Raw genomic sequence first — 18,747 nt, 5'->3', positions numbered from 1 at the left:
AACTATTGTTCATTACACATATGATATGTGCTACAAAATGTGGGCTCATTTACCTTCCACAAATATTTTTGTCATTTTTTATTGTCCCGAGTTAAAGAATCACCTCCAAGAGTAGTACAGGAAACTGAACCAGGTAAATAGCTCCCATTATGAGATTGTCATAACAAAGTTAATTTTACTCTGGCTGTGCTGTGTTACAAGTACATTACCAAAGGAGATTAAAGAAAAGGAAGAGTAAGCCCTTCTTCTACAATAGTTTTACTTCCGTTTTCTCAGAGAGATTTCCTATTATTGCGTCTCTGTTTCTGGTAGCTAATCATCAGGTGTAATTCATTGTAAATTTTTAAAAGGAAGCCATTTTTAATTGACTGACTTGAAAAAAAAATTTTTTTCCTTGGTTTGGCTGATTTTTCTCAATGGATTCAATAAACCATCTCTATGCCACAGAAAGTACACAGATTCATGCCAAAGAGGATAAACACTCTTGCCAACTGAGGAGTTTCAGTGCCATTTGGGGAATCAAGACAGTGAAACAGACAGAGAGCATCGAGGAGGCCACTGTTAGGCAAAGTTTCATAAGGGTGCTGTAGACGTAGATGCTGATCACGAATGCTCAAGAAATCCAAGATGTAAAGTCAGCGGGGCACAGTTTCATTTTCAAATGAATGCCGTTTTGTTGGGGTTTGTCTTGACTGGACACAACTCCATTTATGTAAAGCTGTGCCCTAATAACCCATAGCACAACCAAGTGGCTTGAACAGCAGCGTGAGAGACCTCTGGTTTATAACCCTTGTCCTCCGCTTTCATTTCAAAACCCTGTTTCTTGTTGGCTGTTTGGGAACCATGAGAAAAGGTCAGTTGAATCTCAGCAGTGGTCATGGAGAAAAATCACAACTTAAAAACAAAACACTAGAAAAGAGTTTGAACAACTTATGGGACCTCCAAGATGCCAAAGCTTTTAGAGGAGAAGTCCCAGCCTCCCAAGGCTGAAGGGTGGCAGGAAGTCATCAAGGGAGCTCCAACCAACAGTGTTTGAGGGTGCAGTCTTGATGGCTGTTTCTTGAAAAAAGGAGTCTTGTACCAGCTATTTATGGAACTGAGTGGGTAAACTTTCTAGTCAGCATTATTTATAAACTTGTAGAGAATTTATGAATATTAACGTGATGTTTGGGAAAAAGGCTGTGAGGGGCAAGCAGTTATTTTAGTGGTTTAGAATTAATTTATTCAGCATCTACTTATGTTGAACACTTACCAAGTGCCAGGTATGTTGACAAGTATTGGGTGTACCAGGCAGCCTCTAACTCCACTCAGCTTACAGAGTAGCAAATGATTGAGACTAATCAATGAGAGAGTGTTATGTACTCACATAAGTACCAGGTATCTGGCAAATGGTGTGTTACTTTGTACAAATGACAACTCATCTAAGCCTAAATTTTTTCGTCTAAGATAGTAAACATCTCATATGATTGTTAGGAGGATTAAATGAGCTTGTAAATTCACCTCTTTTTACATCATATGAAAAATAGCAAGCTCTCAGTTTATACGTAGTCACAGATATAGCTGGGCATGGTGGTGCATACCTATAATCCCAGCTACTTGGGAGGCTGAGGCAAGAGTAGGTCAGGAGTTTGAGACTAGCCTTGGGCAACATAGCAAGACTGTTTCTGAACCTCAACCCCCCCAAAAGAAAACTAGAAAAGTAGTCACCGATGTAGACACAGATTTAGGTAGGAACAGGACATTGAGGGAGTATATAGAAGGGGTGCATTTGTCAGTTTGAGGGCAGATCATCAGAAAAGGTCTCATGGAGAAGGCAGCTGCTAATGTGAGACCTAAAGGATGAATGGGAGACAGCCAAGAAAGAGGGGAAGACTTCCCCCAGAGAAGGTGGTGGTGGAGGGTGTGGGAGTGAGAGGCCATTGACAGTAGTTCTGACTGGCTGGAGAATTTGAAGAGATATGGCAATAGCTGAAGTGTGCAAGTAGTGAACTCCTTCTGGGGCATCTCTGATTTCCATGGTATGAATTTCGGTTACCAACGATTTGACAACTGGCTTGCAAAATCTCTCAATTTAAAAAAATCATCTCTGTGGCAGGCACAAGTGACCTCCAATATAACTTGGGTGCTGGGCTAAGGCTTTGGCTTGACTCTGGGGCACTGGGTAGTCATTGACATGCTTTTAGCAAGGGAGGTGAGACATCATTGTTTTAGAAAGATCACCCTGGCTTTAGAGAGGAGGGATTGGGACAGGTGTGGAAGGAGAGAGACCAGTGCAGTGACCCAGGCCAGAAATTAAGGTAAAGTTAGTGCCACAGCTGGGGTGGAGTAAAAAAAAAATAGAGAGATTTAGGAGATATTAGAGCCAATAGATAATTGATTAGATGTGGAGCCTTGGGTAGGAGGTGCATCCAGAAGTGAGCCTGGGTTTCAGGCTTGGACACCAGGGGGACACTGGCACCATTCTCTGAGGGAAGCTGGATAGTAGGATGTGTTTGGGAGGAGGTGCACTCATAAACACATCTGAACTTACTGAGCTAACTCCTCATCCAAGTAATGAGCTCCAAGGGGCAGCTGGCTCTACGTCAGCCCAGACAGAGATCAGGGTTAGACTGAGAGATCTGAAAATTTTCTGCATGTAGATAGTAACTCAGGCTTTACTGGTGCCTGAGACCCCAGGGAACACCTAGAACAGAAACCTGAGCATGCCATTGTTAAGAGATTTGGCCAAGGAAAGGAGCATAAAAAGGAGTGACTGGACTGTTGGGAAGAGATGGCGCCTTGGAGTCTTCCAAGGAAGGAATAATGAGTGATGTAAAACACTGATGACAAGTCATTGAGGACTGTAAAACGGCTGCTGGGTTCAACTAGAAGGTTGCAAGCATTGTCGTTGGTGAGAGTGATTTAGTGAAGTCCGATTGCAGAAGGTTGGATTGTACATCAAGTGAGAAAGCGGAGCCCGTAAGCTTAGGAAACACTTTGAAGAAGCCTTGCTGCTCAGGGAAGGAAGAGGTTGGGGTGGGAAGTGCAGAGGAAACTGGGGACCAGGAAGAAGATATTGCTTGTGCTCTTGGTTTGTGTGCAAAGGGAGAGACATGTTTTTTTAAAAATTTGTGAGATTTTGATATCTAATATTAAACATTGAGTAGTGAAGGAACTAAATGATACAATTTAGAGATCTTTATGTATTAAAGTTCAAAAGTGTATGTGGGGGTTTTATGATTTTTCATAACTGTTCATTAAGGTGTTGGAGGTAAATCTAGTCCAGGTTGCCTGTGAGTAGGTTTTTTTTTTTTCCATTTTTATTTTAGGTTCAAGGGTACATATGCATGTTTGTTACATGAATGTATTGTGTAGTGGTGGGGGTTGAGTCTCAGGTGACCCATATCCCAGGTAGTGAACCTTGTACGCCACACGTAATTTCTGAACCCTAGTTCTCCTCTCCCCTTATTGGTGTCTCCAGTGCCTATGATGTGTTTTAAATGCTGAATTATTTAACAAACACATAATATGTGTGATGGGCCAGGCACTGCTCATACATATTCATTGATTTAATCCTCATCCAGAGGGATATTTTTATTATCTCCATTTTAGAGATGGAAGAAGTAGATGAAAGCCACACAACTCGGAAGGAGTGAGTTGGGATCCACCCAGAGGGTACCTGACCGGGAGTCTGGAGTCTGTGCTGTGACCCACTACCGGCAGGGCCCCTTGGGCTGTTCCGCCAACTGCACAGGTGGGAAGGAATCATCCGTGGAGAGGAGGTTGAAGGTACAAGAGGTGGAGGAAACCAGCAGAATGCTACCCCGGGTGGTGGGAGGGGAACGGGATCAAGAGCATGAGTGGACAAGTTGACCCTGAACAGGAGGAAATATTGAAGTAGGAGGAAACAAGGATTGAAAGAAAGTGTAGGTAGTTTGTAGGTTGAGTGACAAGAAATAAAGACTTTTTCAAAAATATTAAGGGAGAGTTTCTCAAAAGTATTAATGGTCGGGAAGTAGCAGTTGGGTGTCTGGTCTAGTCTTTTGACCCCAGGAAGGTTCTGGTCTGGTCTTTTGACCCCAGTTCTGTGTGGAATATGGGATGAAGAGCTTTTTTCACGTTGGAGGGCTGCTGAGTGTCCTGGGAGAGCCAGGTTTCAGTCCTGTCAAGGAAGGACAGTTCTATGAAGAGGTCCGGGTTTAGGGAGCTTCATCATGGGATGGGTGCTTCAGAGATCTCAGAGGAAAGACCTGAAAGGGTAGTCTAGTATTTCACTAGAAGCAATAGCCTGTAGTATTAATTTTATTTATATCTTTGCAAACTTAATAGCAAAAAAAATTTTTTTAACACTAAATGAGGTTCAGCATTTTTCACATGCTTATTGGTTATTCATATTCCTTCTGCTGTTAATTGGCCATTTCAGTCTTTCACCCATTTATCTTTTGAGGTTTTTAAAAATTTCTTATTTCTTATTTTTATGTTTTTTAAAAAAACGATGAAAGTGACTTACCCCGATGTCCTCACAGTCACTGCTTATTAGTTCAACCTTTAGTTCCCAGAGCAGGAGAAGGTATGAGGAGCTGGGGTCTGGGGAGTGTGAGCAACTTTGCTTTTGAGTTCTGTCAGCTGTGTAGCTGGAGGGACACAGAACTTTGTTCAGACACCATGGAAAAATCCTTAATTTAAAAAGTAGCTTCAAAGGGAGACCGCCCGCTCTGTGAGGGGGAATTTAATATGCTCGCCACTCCCCACCCACCTTCCAGCCTGTGTTTCTATGAAGGGACAGTTTGATTTATCCTGCAGCTTATTTTTATCTTTGTATTAAGGTTTACTTCATTTCCCAGCAGAACCGGAAACTAAGAAAACAGTGCCTTCCTCCTCTTCAAATTGGCTTGTCTTGGGCAGCCAAACAGCTGCTACAAATGTTCCCCAGGGTCACAGAGGCCCAATGGCTACCCCATGCTGGAGGTTTGGGGGTCTTGGAAAAATACAGGGATTCCTAAGTCCCATTCCAGATGGAGTGCCAAATTCTGAGGACTGGAAATGAGGATACCTGTGTCCATTCTTTCTCTTAGCCATCTTTCATGCCACACACTGAACACTTGGCCAGGCTCTGTGCTAGGGTGAGAATCACAAAGTTGTGGCACACAGTCCCAGACCTTCCTGAGCTATGGAATCTGGACCGAGGTTGTCATGATTTGCTTTGCTTCCTCTGCCAGGAGTGTCCTTCCTTATGTTGTCCACCTGGCATGGTCTTTGTCATCCTTTAGAATTTCATTCACGAGTCACCATCTCAGGTGAACGATATTGATAATGGGTGGTTTTCCCTGCAAGGAACACCCCTTCTGTTGTGTCTACCTGTAGTGACTCACCCTGCAAAGCCAGTCCCAGTCCCTATAGCCCTACATGACTGTCAGATCCAAGCCAGTCCCCATGCTTAGCAGATTGCATTACTGATTCTGGCATGTTTGCTTTCCTTTAGGGCACAGTCTTTTACTGGCCAGTTCCCATGCCATGTATGGCACATATATATTCAATGGATTAAAGTAGTGTAATGGCAGAGGCTGGGCATAGTGGCTCATGCCTGTCATCCTAGCACTTTGGGAGGCCAAGGTGGGAGGATTGCTTGAGTCCAGAGTTCAAGACCAGCCTAGGCAACATAGTGAGACCTCATCTCTACAAAAAATTTTTTAAAATTAACTTGATGTGGTGGTGTGTTCCTGTAGTCCCAGGTACTTGAGAGGTTGAGGGAGATGGATCACCTGGGCCCAGGGGGTCGAGGCTGCGGTGAACTGTGATCATACCATTGCACTCCAGTCTGGACTTCAAAGTGAGGTCCAGAATAAAAATAATAAAATAGTGTAACAGCAGAATTTTCTGGGTTTTATTCCACTCAGAGTCTCATAAGTGCCTTCAAAGATAATTTATTTGGCCATCAGCTGCTGCCCGGCTGCTTCTTCATCTCTCTGTTGCCTACTGAAACAAATCTTGTCTGAGCATGCTCCAGGCTCCAAATAACAAGAGCAGGTTGATGTAGGAGTCCCAACCCTAAGCAACTATAATTCATTGCTTGTCCCTTTGAATAGATATTGGTACTGATTTCAAAATCATTGCTTGATCCTTTCCTTTGAAGTAAATATACATAAATATTCATTAAACAAACATCACTAAATATCTCAAGTATAAGTAGAAACTAGAACTTCCAAATGTTATTATGATATCAATATCCTGCTACAAAGTCTTTGGATAAAGTTTAAATTCTGCCTAAAGTTTAAACTTTGCATAAAATTTTTTGTAGGGCTTTTGTATAATTGCAGACCTTTTCAAAAAAAAGGCAGGCTAACATGTCAGGCAAAGAATCACAATGAATAAGCATTAGACCAAGAGTCAGGGAACCTGGCTTCTACTTCCTTCTGAGGTCCTAGTTACTTTATTTTTAGGAAAAAAAGAAAGAAATAAATTGGTGTCTAAGTGATTACTAAGGTGTCTCTTGGCATCAAGCTTCTATGAGTCTATAATCCAGGAAGCAAATATTTTCAATAAATGGAAATGAAAAGTACTTCTCTTATCTAGGTTCATCTTCTCTCATAAGCCACAGGAGAATCTTTCCTGTAAGTAGTCATTAGGACATGGGGGAATATTGTAATATTTTTATTTGTTATTACTCCTTTCTGTGACTTGAGACACTTACAGGTAACAAGCAAGAAGAAAAAGTCCCTTTGGGAAATTGACTTCAAGATAAAATTCCAACATCCATTGTTTTTCTTGATTTCCTTTTGGCAAAGATATCTTGGTTCTGACAGCCACTGCATATTTTGAAATAAATCCAAGGGGAGAGGATTTATAATACCCCTGCTGATGGTTCCCATTTGGGTGTGAACCCAGGCTCGCTGGAGCCAGTGTTGGCACCTGAACTTCTGGGGTGTGGACGTCCCAAAGGCTCCCATGACCCTTCCTGAGCCAGGACCGCATTGGTTCTACTGCCTTCTCCAGCATGGGATAACCATAAGACTTCTTTGTAGTACAATTTGTTAAATACGCATTTCAAATTTCAGTGGGACATCAATGATTCTGCTGAAAGAAACCAGGGACTCATTCTTCCAATTGTTCTGATAATTATTCTTCCAATTCAGACTTACATCAAATACCAGAGTGGACAAGGAAAGAAGTAGCTTCCACTCTAAAGAAAATTAGAACAAAGTTATTAATTACCTTGTACTTACTATGTATGCCAAGTTTCACTTCATTTATTCCTCACACAATGCCATGAGGTAGGTATTCTAATATGCCCCATTTTATAGGTGAAGAAACAGGTATAGAGACGTTAGCATCTAGTCTAAGATTGCACATTCTACCAAATTGATATTCAGATGCAGAATGTCTGACTCCACATTCCATGCATATAATCCCCATGCCATCCCACCTCTCAAAAATTGTATTAATGCCATCAGAATTGGGAGATCTGTAGGGCTTTTAATAGATCCTACAATGGTAATAGAAGATAATCGTTGGATTGCCTCCTGAATTATCCACAAGAGAAGTTTTGGGTAGTACAAAAATAAAAGACGCCGGACTCGATGGCTCAGCCTGTAATCCCAGCACTTTGGGAGACCGAAGTGAGTGAATTGCCTGAGCCCATGGGTTCGAGACACGCCTGGGCAATTTGGCGAGACTTCATCTCTACAATAAATCAAAAATTAGCCAGGCGTGGTAGCGCGCATCTGTAGTTCCGACTACTTGGAAGGCTGAGGCGGAAGGATTGCTGGAGCCCAGCAGGTGGAGGTTGCGGTGGCCGGGGGCTTGCCACTGAATTCCAGTCTAGGTGACAGAGTGAGACTCCAACTCGAAAAAAAAACCTCTTTACAAGATAAAGGAAGGGCTTAAGAGACAGATGCTGGACACTGTTGAAGAAGGGAGGGAGGCAGAAGGGATAAGGGGCGCACAGCCACACACTGGATACAAGGCCCACTATTGGGAGGAGAGGGCCTGCTAGAAGTCCATACCTCACCTGCATGCAATCTACTTGTGGAGTTAACCCTCACATGGACCCCACAACTCTAAAATTAAAAAAAAATTAACCAGATGTGGTGGTACGTGTCTGTAGTCCCAGGTACTCGGGAGGCTGAGTCACAGAAGGGTACCCTGAGCCCAGGTGGTTGAGGTTGCAGTGAGCAATGATTGTGCCACTGCACTGCAGCCTGGACAAGAAAGTGAGACCCTGACTAAAAAAAAAAAAGGTGAATATTGGTTATAAGAGAAATGTTAAAAACACTTGCAAGCCAATCATTTTTAAGTGTAAAAGGAAATTTCAACAACTGATATCAAACACCACAATTTTTAATCTGTTCATTAAATCAAGTCCTGATGTACATTTACTTGACAAATAAATATTTCAGTTTATTAACTAAGCTGGAAAGTAGTCACACTATATGACACATTGTTTTTAATGTTTCTTGAATTCGGAATAGTATTCTTCTCCTGAGTTGTTCCAGTTTATTGTGTTTCAAAAACACTTTGTATAATCTGCCTTCTTGGATATCTTTCTTAATAAAAACATTAACAATTTAAAAAAATTCACTGGGCAATAGTCCAAGAGTGACTAATGAGTTGTATCAGTTAGGGCAGGTGACATCAGCTGCTGTAACAAGTACTCTCATGTCTCAATGGCTTGGCCCAGCAAATATTTATTTCTCATGGTTTAGTGTGGTCGGCTGGTGGGCTGTGCTCCATGTACCCTTCCAACACAGGGTTGGAACGAAGGTGACATAAGTTGGGCACTCACCTCAGGTGCAAAATTTAAGGGAATGCCAAAAATCCCAATAATCAAGAAAAATAATACAATATTTAATACAAAATTTTAATACAATATTTAATACAATATTTTGAAAAGTCTAAATTAATGTCAAAAAATTCACAATGAACAAAGTATCAAACTTCAAATAAAGACAGGATCCAACAGGGCTGGAATAAGAGTGACATGAGTGAGACTGACTCATGTGGGTTCATTAAAGACCAATTTTAAAAATCTACCTAAGCACAGAATGACCTTTACTCAGAAAATGTAGAGTCACAGGTATGAGCAAACCAAAGGCTTATATTATCGACCCTCTCCTCTCATGCTGAGCCCCATGATAAAGAACAAAATGGGTCCCCAGGCCAGTGGGGGAGCAAATGCTACATTTTTCCTTGATTCCAGGCTAGAGATAGAGTACAAGAGATAGAGACTGCATCAACCTCACTTTGGAGACCGTAGGATCCCATGGACATCTCATTTAGACATAGAGGAATATTTGCCTCTCGAGCAGCCCTCAGTCAGTGGTTGCCCTGGAAAGAGCAAAGAGCCTTTTGTTTAAGAGATTGTTGTTTTCATGGAGGGTGGTCAGACCACCTGTACACAAGGTATTTGGCGACCATCTTGAATTATACTGGGGGAGGGGAAAAAAAACCCCAGAATTTAGTTATAAAAAATTGTGTATTTATTCTTACACACTTAAACTTCAGTTGCCTTCAAAGTCCTCTCCGTTGGATGCAATGCCTATCAAGATGTTTTTTCCACTGCTCAAAATAGCTTTTGGACTCGTCTATTTGGATGCCTTTTAGGGCTTCTGCCATTTTTTGTTTCGCCTCTTCCAGTGTTCAGCAAAACTTTTCTCTTTGAGGACTTTTTCATCTGGGGAAAACAAAAAAACTTGCTCTGGGCCAGATCAGGTGAACAGGGAGGGTAGGGCATGGGGATCATGCCATTTTTTGGCCAAAAACTGCTGAACACTCTTCAAGGTATGGGCAGAGGCCCTTGTAAATCATCCATCAAGAAATGGGCAGACATGCTGAAAGAATCTAAAACAATAACAAACAAGCAAACAAAAAAACTCGCTGAAGCCTAACCAATTGTACCTTAATTTCTTCATGACACTTAGCACATTCTGACTTTTTTGTATTGTTTGTTAACTTGTTTATTGTCTGCTCCTCATCCCAAGCCCATTGTGTTTTAAGGACTTTGAGATAGGGGACCTTGCCTTTCTTGTTTTGTACAGAGCATGTAGTGGCTCCTGGCACTCAGAAAGTGCTTGCACAATGTTGGCATAGGACGGGTACAGTGGCTCATAACTCTCATCCCCGCACTCTGGGAGGCAGAGATGGGAGGTGTGCTTGAGCCCAAAGTTCAAGACCAGCCTAGGCAACAGAGCAAGACCTTGTCTCTGCAAAAATAAAAAAATTAGCTGGGTTGAGACAGAGGGACTGCTTGGGCCCAGGAGGTTGAGGATGTGGTGGACTGTGAGCATGCCACTGCACTCCAGCTTGGGCCACAGAGTGAGACCCTGACACACAAAAAAGTTGGCATAAGTAAGTTGAAGTTAAGATATTGGTTCTTCTTGGATTACTCCTCTTTCACAATATTCTTCCAAAGTGATTAGCACATTAATGTACTCAGTTAATAACAGCTCTAATTATTGTCACTGTGGGGTTTACAAAATATCTCTGGACTGGTGAATAGGAAGAAAGAAAAATGAAAATATCTTATTCAGGCTTTTGATACAAAAAATGCTTTTTTATCCAATAAGAGAAGCTCAATTTAGATTATGCTACTGAAACAAGTTTTATATATTAACACCAATCAATAAACCCTCATGTTTCAAAACCATCACATTTTCTAGAACGTTCTATGATTTTTGGTAGACAATGAGCATGGAAAGAGATCTGGAAGAGTGGCCCTGTGGTGGCAGGTTTTGTAGATACTAAACATTCAATATTAATGACTCATTACACACACACACACACACACACACACACACACACACACACACGATATAGACAGACATATACACACAAACATATAGGTATAGATAGGTCTGTGTAAGACTTCCTGACTATAACTAGAATAAACTGGCACAGCATAACTCGGCACACAGCATTAGCAGGCACAGCAGAGTTCTTACTCATCAATTTCTATATCATCAAGTAGCATTTATCCCCTAAATGGCATGGGATAATTTAGTATTTAAGTTCAGGTAGCTGCCACTAATTCAATATCTTAATGAGCTATATTAAAATTCATGTATTTCATCAAACCTGTTACACATTCAGACACTGGGTCATATTCCTCTCTCTAGTAACAATATTCATCCCATGATACAATCAACTAGAAGAATCTACAATAAATTCATACTATATCTGTTCAGAGCCAACTCTACATTTTAACATATTCCACATTTTAATGTTGTAGTATTACATGCATTTAACATAGATGAAATCAACATGTCTTATAAACAGCATCTTATGAATATAGCATTTATTTATTTTTTTCATAAAAGCTGTTAATAAAGTAATGGTATGTCTTCTCACTAGTGCAACTTAGAGCCCAGAAAGTGTGGTATTTGCAAGAAACATGATAGACAGGTTTATAATCTTAATATGTTCACAATTCATATAAAATGATAAGAAAAGCAGTAAGATCTTGAGAGCTGAATGGGCAGTGGGCATGAACCTTCCATTTGCACAATGAAAACATAACAATTTGGTAAATATAAGTGACTCACTAGGACTCAACCAAATGCAAATTAAAACAAAAAGGAGACTACATTGTTGTTGTTCAGATAAGCAAGGAATACCTATTTAAAAATCCAGTGCTAATTAGAGCGAAATAGAATTGGCATTCTTATCAAATGCTGGTGGGCGAATTGGTACAAAACTTTTGGAAAGCAATTTGGCCTAATTAAAATCTTTCAAATGTTCTCATTTATTCTATTTATTCTCTCTATTTATTCTTCTGGGTATATATTATGAGGAAATAATCACAAATAGGTCTAAAATATTCACACAGTAACTGAAAAAAAGTCAGGACACTAAATTTATACACTACATTTCAGTTTAGTAAAGAATTGAGAAAAATAAAATATACGAAGGTGTTCATGAATGATTTTATGCCTATTTTTAAAAATTTGTATGTACTTTATAAACATATTATTTTAATAATCAGAAAATATTAAAAACTGAAAGGAAAGACTATGACCATAGACTATTTGGACATAATTTCTCTTTCTTTCCAAAGGAAGAGATGGAAAATTGCTTATTACAAAGTCTGTTCTCATAGGAGTCTTTCACACTAAAAAATATGTGTTAGGAGCCTTTATATGTTTGTGTAGCACGAGGCACAATTTAAATATTTCAAGTTTTGTTAGATTTAGGAGACTTAAAAGTCTTAGTTCTTGAATTTTGCGACAAACAGTTTTGAAAATTGCTATTATTATCACTTGACTCTTCAAAAAAACAAAAAACCCAAAAAAAAACGGGCACCTCATTGGTTGAACTTACCCTGCTAAGCATCATTTTCTTGGATGTGGAAGTTTTCAATATCCCCACTAAAGACAGTTTTAGATAACTGCTCATTATCTCTTGCTAATAATAGTTGGATATAATTCATATCATATAAACATGCATTTATGAACACATCCAACAGTGAATATACACTGCTAATGAACAGTTGGGTAACAACAACATTGCACAATTTCCTTTTGCTAGGACTGTGATGTCCAACTCAACAGCATATCAGCATGGAATGGTTTCCCAAGGATCTTCACTTCTTGCGCTCTGATCACTCAACCTCATATCCAGTCCTGACATTTGAAGTTTGCTTACATTTTCTGGAAACAAAATGTAAGCAAAATTTCCTGCAACATCCCTTGGCTTGAACCTTTGATATAAGAAAGAAAGCAATCTGTTAAAATTGATTTTAAGTTCATATACCGTATTTCTTTTATATTTCAATAACTTCCCTATTATATTTACCATTTCATATATTTATACTTTTTGTGTCTTTATGATGACATAAAGGATATTATTCATGTATTCAAGTGTCTTGCAGACTAGTTAGGGTAGTGAGATGTGGGGGTGGATAGGTAAATGACATTATGGTTTAAGGTGAAGGGTATCACCCCTTCTTTTATTCAATATAAGTTTACTGAGTGTGTGACCCTGGCCAGAGAGAGTCCTGGGCATTGGATACAGTGCTGTACAAGGCATCACTGCTGCCCATAAACAGGTGGGTAACTGGACTCCCAGACCATGCCAGAGAGGTGGTCCTTTAGTCACCAGCAATCCCACAAACATCTCAGATTCTTTCCTACTTACCCCCACATCCTACTCCCAAACTTCCACCAAATGAGCTTCTCACTCAGTAGATCTGGAATGAGAACTGGAACTTGATTTTTTTTAAAGCTCTTATTGGTAATTCTGATGCACAGTCAAGTTTGGAAACTACCATAAGATTTAACAGCCACAATGATCTCAGATGGAAATAGGAGAAATTGCTAGAAGGCAGAGAGAAGTTTTTCTATGAATCATTTTCTCTCATAGCATCTTGATGCTGTTAGAATTCTAAAAAGTAAAATTTAGAATATAAAGTTATTAATGGCATTGTCTCTAACTCATCACAACTATACTGATGACTGTGTTCTTCTAGATGATTCTTAGCTTTTGTAACTTATTGAAGTAATATCCAACTGAATTGATTTCCTTGGTTCTCATATTAAGTTGTTTTCTTGTAAAAAAATGCTACAATTCTGTTTTATTGTTTGTCTGCTTGACACAAGCCTGTGACTTCTCTTCCACGGTTCCCCAAATGCACCATGCTTTCTTGCCTCTGGGCCTTTGCACATGCTATCCCCTTTTCTGTGCATTGGTTGGTTCATACTCAGGGATCAAGTGTGGGAAAACAATCCATTTGTATAAATACAAGAGTTCAGAAACATGTAACTTCCTTGCATCCTGTCATTGAAAGCTTTGGAGGATGGGTCAAATGAGAAAGAGGAAGACAAGGCTTGGAAACAGCTACCGAAGGAACAGCAGCCAAGAGGAAGAATCGGGATGACCACTGTGTAGCAGGGTGCAGAAGCCCAGAAGGTAAAAACTCCAGGGAAGAGAAAAAAAGAAGGCTCCTGAGAAACAAGGTAGACACATATTTGACACATCTGATGGAGTAACTAGATAGTCACATAGAACAATTTGGAAATGAAAAAGAAAGCAAAACAGGTTGGTGGTAAAGGAAAATGTAAACCTTACACACTATTTGGTTCAGCAGTGAATAGTATTTACATCATTATTGTATCACCATTGATTACTTTTTTTAAAAACCATAAATTGTGATATGACTTTATTGAGACGAGAGGAGAGAGGAACTGAATGTGGAATCAGTGGGGGTGTGAGGGCCTGAAATGCAAAAAGTCCGTAGGGAAGGTGCACCTTTGATAAATCAAGAAATAACATGCACAGTGGAAAGCAATACAGAAAGAAGTACCAGGAGAAATGGCTGGGGGGCGGGGAGAGGCATTTCATCAGTACGGGCACCTGATCTCAACCAGGTGAAGTGGGGACCAAAGTGAGATCAAACTTTATCTGAACAATGACCATTTGTATACCTACCCTTGGGTTGTAAGAATTCCATAATTTGTCTTAGCAGGGATGGGCAGGGCATGGGTGATGTGCCCAGGGGAATGTGCTGTTGTCCTGTGAAAGTGTTTTAAGCTTTTAACATATTTTTTTGTTGTTTTACATGCGCTTTTATTTCTTTGATTAAAAAACAAATTGACATGTATATATTAAGCAACTACCATGCGCCTGGCAAAGTGACCAACTCTGCCCATGATACAAGAAGAGTGATCAACAATTCTGACACTCCAGGACTGCCAGGCACTTTGGAAGACATCAGCTGCACACCACAGGTGAAAAGCAATTAAGAAAAGAGGTACCATTAAATCTGAGAGGAAACCCAAGAAATTCTGTGTTCAAATTAAATGAACCTTGATGTTTAAAAACATGTATAAGACAAAGAGCCCTACTGAAGGCAAACATTTCTTTCCTGACTCAAAGAACGAGGAAAATGAATGACTCTGACTCAGCTCCTTCCTAAGGGTTTACTAGTCACACTCCTGAAGCCCCTGAAAGTAAGACCATGTTGAAGAATTACTCATCTCTGCATTGCTACTGTAATGGTTGCCTTTGTGGTCTCAGTCTTGGCTCTGTTTTTTTTTTTTCTTTTTTTTTTAAGAGTTATGCAGTGCTTACTTTGCACCAGGCACTTTTGTCCTTAGAAGATGAACATTGGGTTTTTGTTCCCCTTTGCCCAGTAATTGCCTGAAGAGATACTACAAAGATGGGTAAAGAAGGACAGACAAACAAGGAAATCAAAACAAAAGCATCAGAAGAATAGAGGGCAGGAAGAAAAAGAATACAAATATTGTGTTTGTCAGGGCTTTGGGGGCAGTTTCACAAATATGTTTCTTGCCATTCTTGCATATTTTACTTGGACATCGGTCACTTCCTCTGTGCCCTCTGTGACAGAAATATTTGTGAGGAAGGTTAAAATCACCAGAAAATTGTTTGTGTGGCATATTCCTTGGCAAGAGAATTATCTTCTGTTTCTCTAAAAAGTGTTAAATTCCAGTGGATAATTAAGCCTATAGAAGGATTAAGCAGCCTCGGGTTAGAGGACATCAAATGCACTTGAAATTTTTTAAAAAAGAAAAGCATCTCAGGAGGAAAGATGGAGTTCAGAGGTCCAGTTTTTTTGTGTTTTGTTTGTTTGTTTTAAAAGATGTGGGTTACATTACAATTCAGGATTAGGTATACAAGTAGTCATCATACAGGTAAAGTTTGGGTTTCCCTTTGGTCCCCACTTTGCCTGGTTTGAGATCAGGTACACTTATTGATGTTGTGTCCCCTCTACTCCTATCCTAGCAATATCCTGCTACTGCCAATCTCTTTCTTATAGTGTTATGGTAGTAAATGTTCAGGGTTCGTTTATGAGTGAGAACATGTGGTACTTTGTTCTTTGTTTCTGTGATAGGTCACCAAGTATGAGAGACTCTAAATTCATCCAAGTTGCTGCAAAGTCCATATGTTTGTCCTTCTTTATGACTGTGTAATATTCCATTCTGTATATGTACCACATTTTTTTTATCCAGTCCACTTTTGATGGGCAGCACAGCTGGTCCCATGTTTTTGCTATTGTGAATAGTGCTGCAATAAACATGTGTGTGCAGGTATCTTTAGAGGTCCAGTCTTGTATACGTGCTGGAAATTTCTTCCCAACATTAACAGAATCAACAATCCCAAAGCCTGAGAACTAGCTGCCTTTCTAAACTAATGCATTGGAAAGGTAATACATGCATACGAACTACATTTTGCAAACAGAAGACAAGTGTGCAGAGGAAAGCAACTGTCTCTTGTAATCACGCTGCTTAGAGTGGTTTACTGTTAATTGTTTTAGTGACTTTTGCATGTATTTTTGTGTAATGTATATGAGAAAAAGAAGTGTCATACTGTACACACATGGTTTTCTGTCATGCTTTTCTTCCACTGACATTCTGATCCACTGTGTGTGTGTGTTTGTGTGTGTGTGTGTGTGTGTGTGTGTGTGTGTGTGTGTGTGTGTGTGTGTGTCTTGGATCAGGTTGTCAAAAATTTGGGGGCTTTATCCAGGCTTGAAGGAACAAGGCAAAGCCTCAAAGGAACTCAGTTGTCTTTTTCATCCAGACTTGAAAACTTGTGGTATTTAGTCTCCCCGGAGTTGAAGTGAGTCAAGTAAGAGTTCAAATCATTCTGTGGTTATTCATTTAAAACAGATAATATATTACAAAATAAAAAATTAAGTGCTATCTATTTATGTATGATCTTATCCTGGATTTATGACATAAAGACTAGATATTAGACGTTATCACACAGGGCTAAGCATCTTTATAAAAAATTTTAAAAATCATTATGGCAGATGTAAATAACATAAAACTTGCCATTGTAACCATTTTAAGTGTACAGTTCTTTGGCATTTGCACACTCAAGTTGTTGTGCAACCATCACCACCATCTGCAGAATGTCTTAACTACCCCATCTGACTCTTTGTATCCATTAAACAATCGCTGGCTATTCTTCCTCCTCCAGCCTGTAGTGCCTACCATTCTACTTTCGGTCTCAGTGAAATTGACTCCTAGGTACCTCATATAAATGGAATCATACTGTGTTTGTCTTTTTGTGACTTGCTTATGTGAGTCATGTGAGCATGTCTTCAAGTTTCATCCATGTTTTAGTAAGTGCCAGAATTTCCTTCCCTTTTCAAACCGAATAATATCCAATATTGTGTATATCTAATATTGGATATATACAATATCCCATTTTGTTCATCCATTCATTTGTGTTAAAACTCCCTCTTCCTTTGACTCTGTGGCAGAGTTGACTGGGTGATGACCATATTTGTAGTTACCATGGTGTAGAGTAGCTTGACAGCAGTGCCCAGACAGGGACTGACTTTCCCGGTCTCTTTCATGTCTAGATGGATCCCGTAACTAGTCATTGTTCATAGAACTTGAGAGGGAGTGTGTGCATCATACCTGAGTTCATCCTCTCAACACCTGTAGGCAGGCTGGCTCCTGGGTGTGTGTGAAACCACAAGATGGCAGAGCCACTATGTGAAAGTGGTCTTGGTCTATGAGCCATCAATTTGTGGAGAAGCTTTCAAGGGGCCCTTCCTAAAAGAAGTTACTTTGTTTAAGTGCGAATTTTGTATGTTAAACCCTCAAGATTTGGGAGCTGTGAATCAACTGTCTAATAGAACTTCCAAGATCATTTATTTCGAGTTTCTTCTGCTACCCAACCCTTTCTTGGTGTCCATTGCTGACTTTGTTTTTTTCTACTTTATCTCCTGCTTTGTTAGTCACTAGATCATATAGATCATATATACTTTTCAACAGTTCCCCTGACAATTCTCTCCTATCTACATTTTCTGCTACAGTTTAGTTCAAGTACTAAGGGGGTAAGGTCAAGCCAGCTGAGAGCCTGGGATCCTAATCTATAAACGGTTTTCACAGACCGTCGTCAATCCTGTGTATACCAATAGCCGTCTTCAGGAAGATACTGCATTGGTTGAAATAGGTACGGTGAAAAGTCTTTGGGGGAGGGCTGAAACTTTCATGGGGTCTGTTTCAGCAACTGCAGACAATCACAAATTGCTGTAGGAAGCACATGGATTCCGGATAGTGGGGACTCTGATTTTGCTGAGCGGGGATTAGCACCCAGTTCCTTCTCTAAACAAATGTTGAGCAAATATGTAGAAAATATCAGCTTGTAGGGGGAGGCAAACAATCAGTCTACTCAAGTTCCCAACATAGCTTAGTCTGGCCCTTATTTCCGTTCACCAATTTTTTCTTTTTCTTTCTTTCTTTTTCTTTCTTTCTTTACTATTTCTGGGCTATTTTCATTTCATTCTGAACAGCCCTTCTACCATTCATCCTCCTCACTGTTGCCTGAGTGAATTTTCTAAAGCACATCTCTGATCATGTTACTCCTTCCTTTGAAACTCTGAGGCTGCCCACTGCCTAGGTTGGATATTCTTAGCTCTGTCTCCCCAGCCACTAGGAATCTGTCTACCCGGCCACTAGGAAACAAGTGGGAGAGAAAACATATTTAAACAGAGCAGGCTATGATGTCACCATCCCAAGTCATAAGCTTATGCCAGAGAATGAGGGTTCCATGGCAGATGTGATTCTTACATGCCTGGCTGTTTCTCACCCCAGTCTTTGCTCAGACTGTCTCTTCTTCCTAAATCACAGAAGAACATCCACTCATCCTGCAAGTCTCAGCTCAAGGGCTATCCCTTCTGACGAGCTTCCCACTCTTTATTATCTGTTTCTTTTTGTCTTTTGTTCCTCTCCAAATTTAGACAGTGGTGGAGAGGCAGAAAAACTTAGGTTGTTCTCACATTTAATCAGGGCTCCATGCCTG

The sequence above is a fragment of the Carlito syrichta genome, unplaced genomic scaffold (genome assembly GCF_000164805.1).
Source record: "Carlito syrichta isolate Samal-C Ts95f unplaced genomic scaffold, Tarsius_syrichta-2.0.1 Scaffold307934, whole genome shotgun sequence".
NCBI classification, from domain to species: domain Eukaryota; kingdom Metazoa; phylum Chordata; class Mammalia; order Primates; family Tarsiidae; genus Carlito; species Carlito syrichta.
This window is presented reverse-complemented; position numbering follows the sequence as displayed.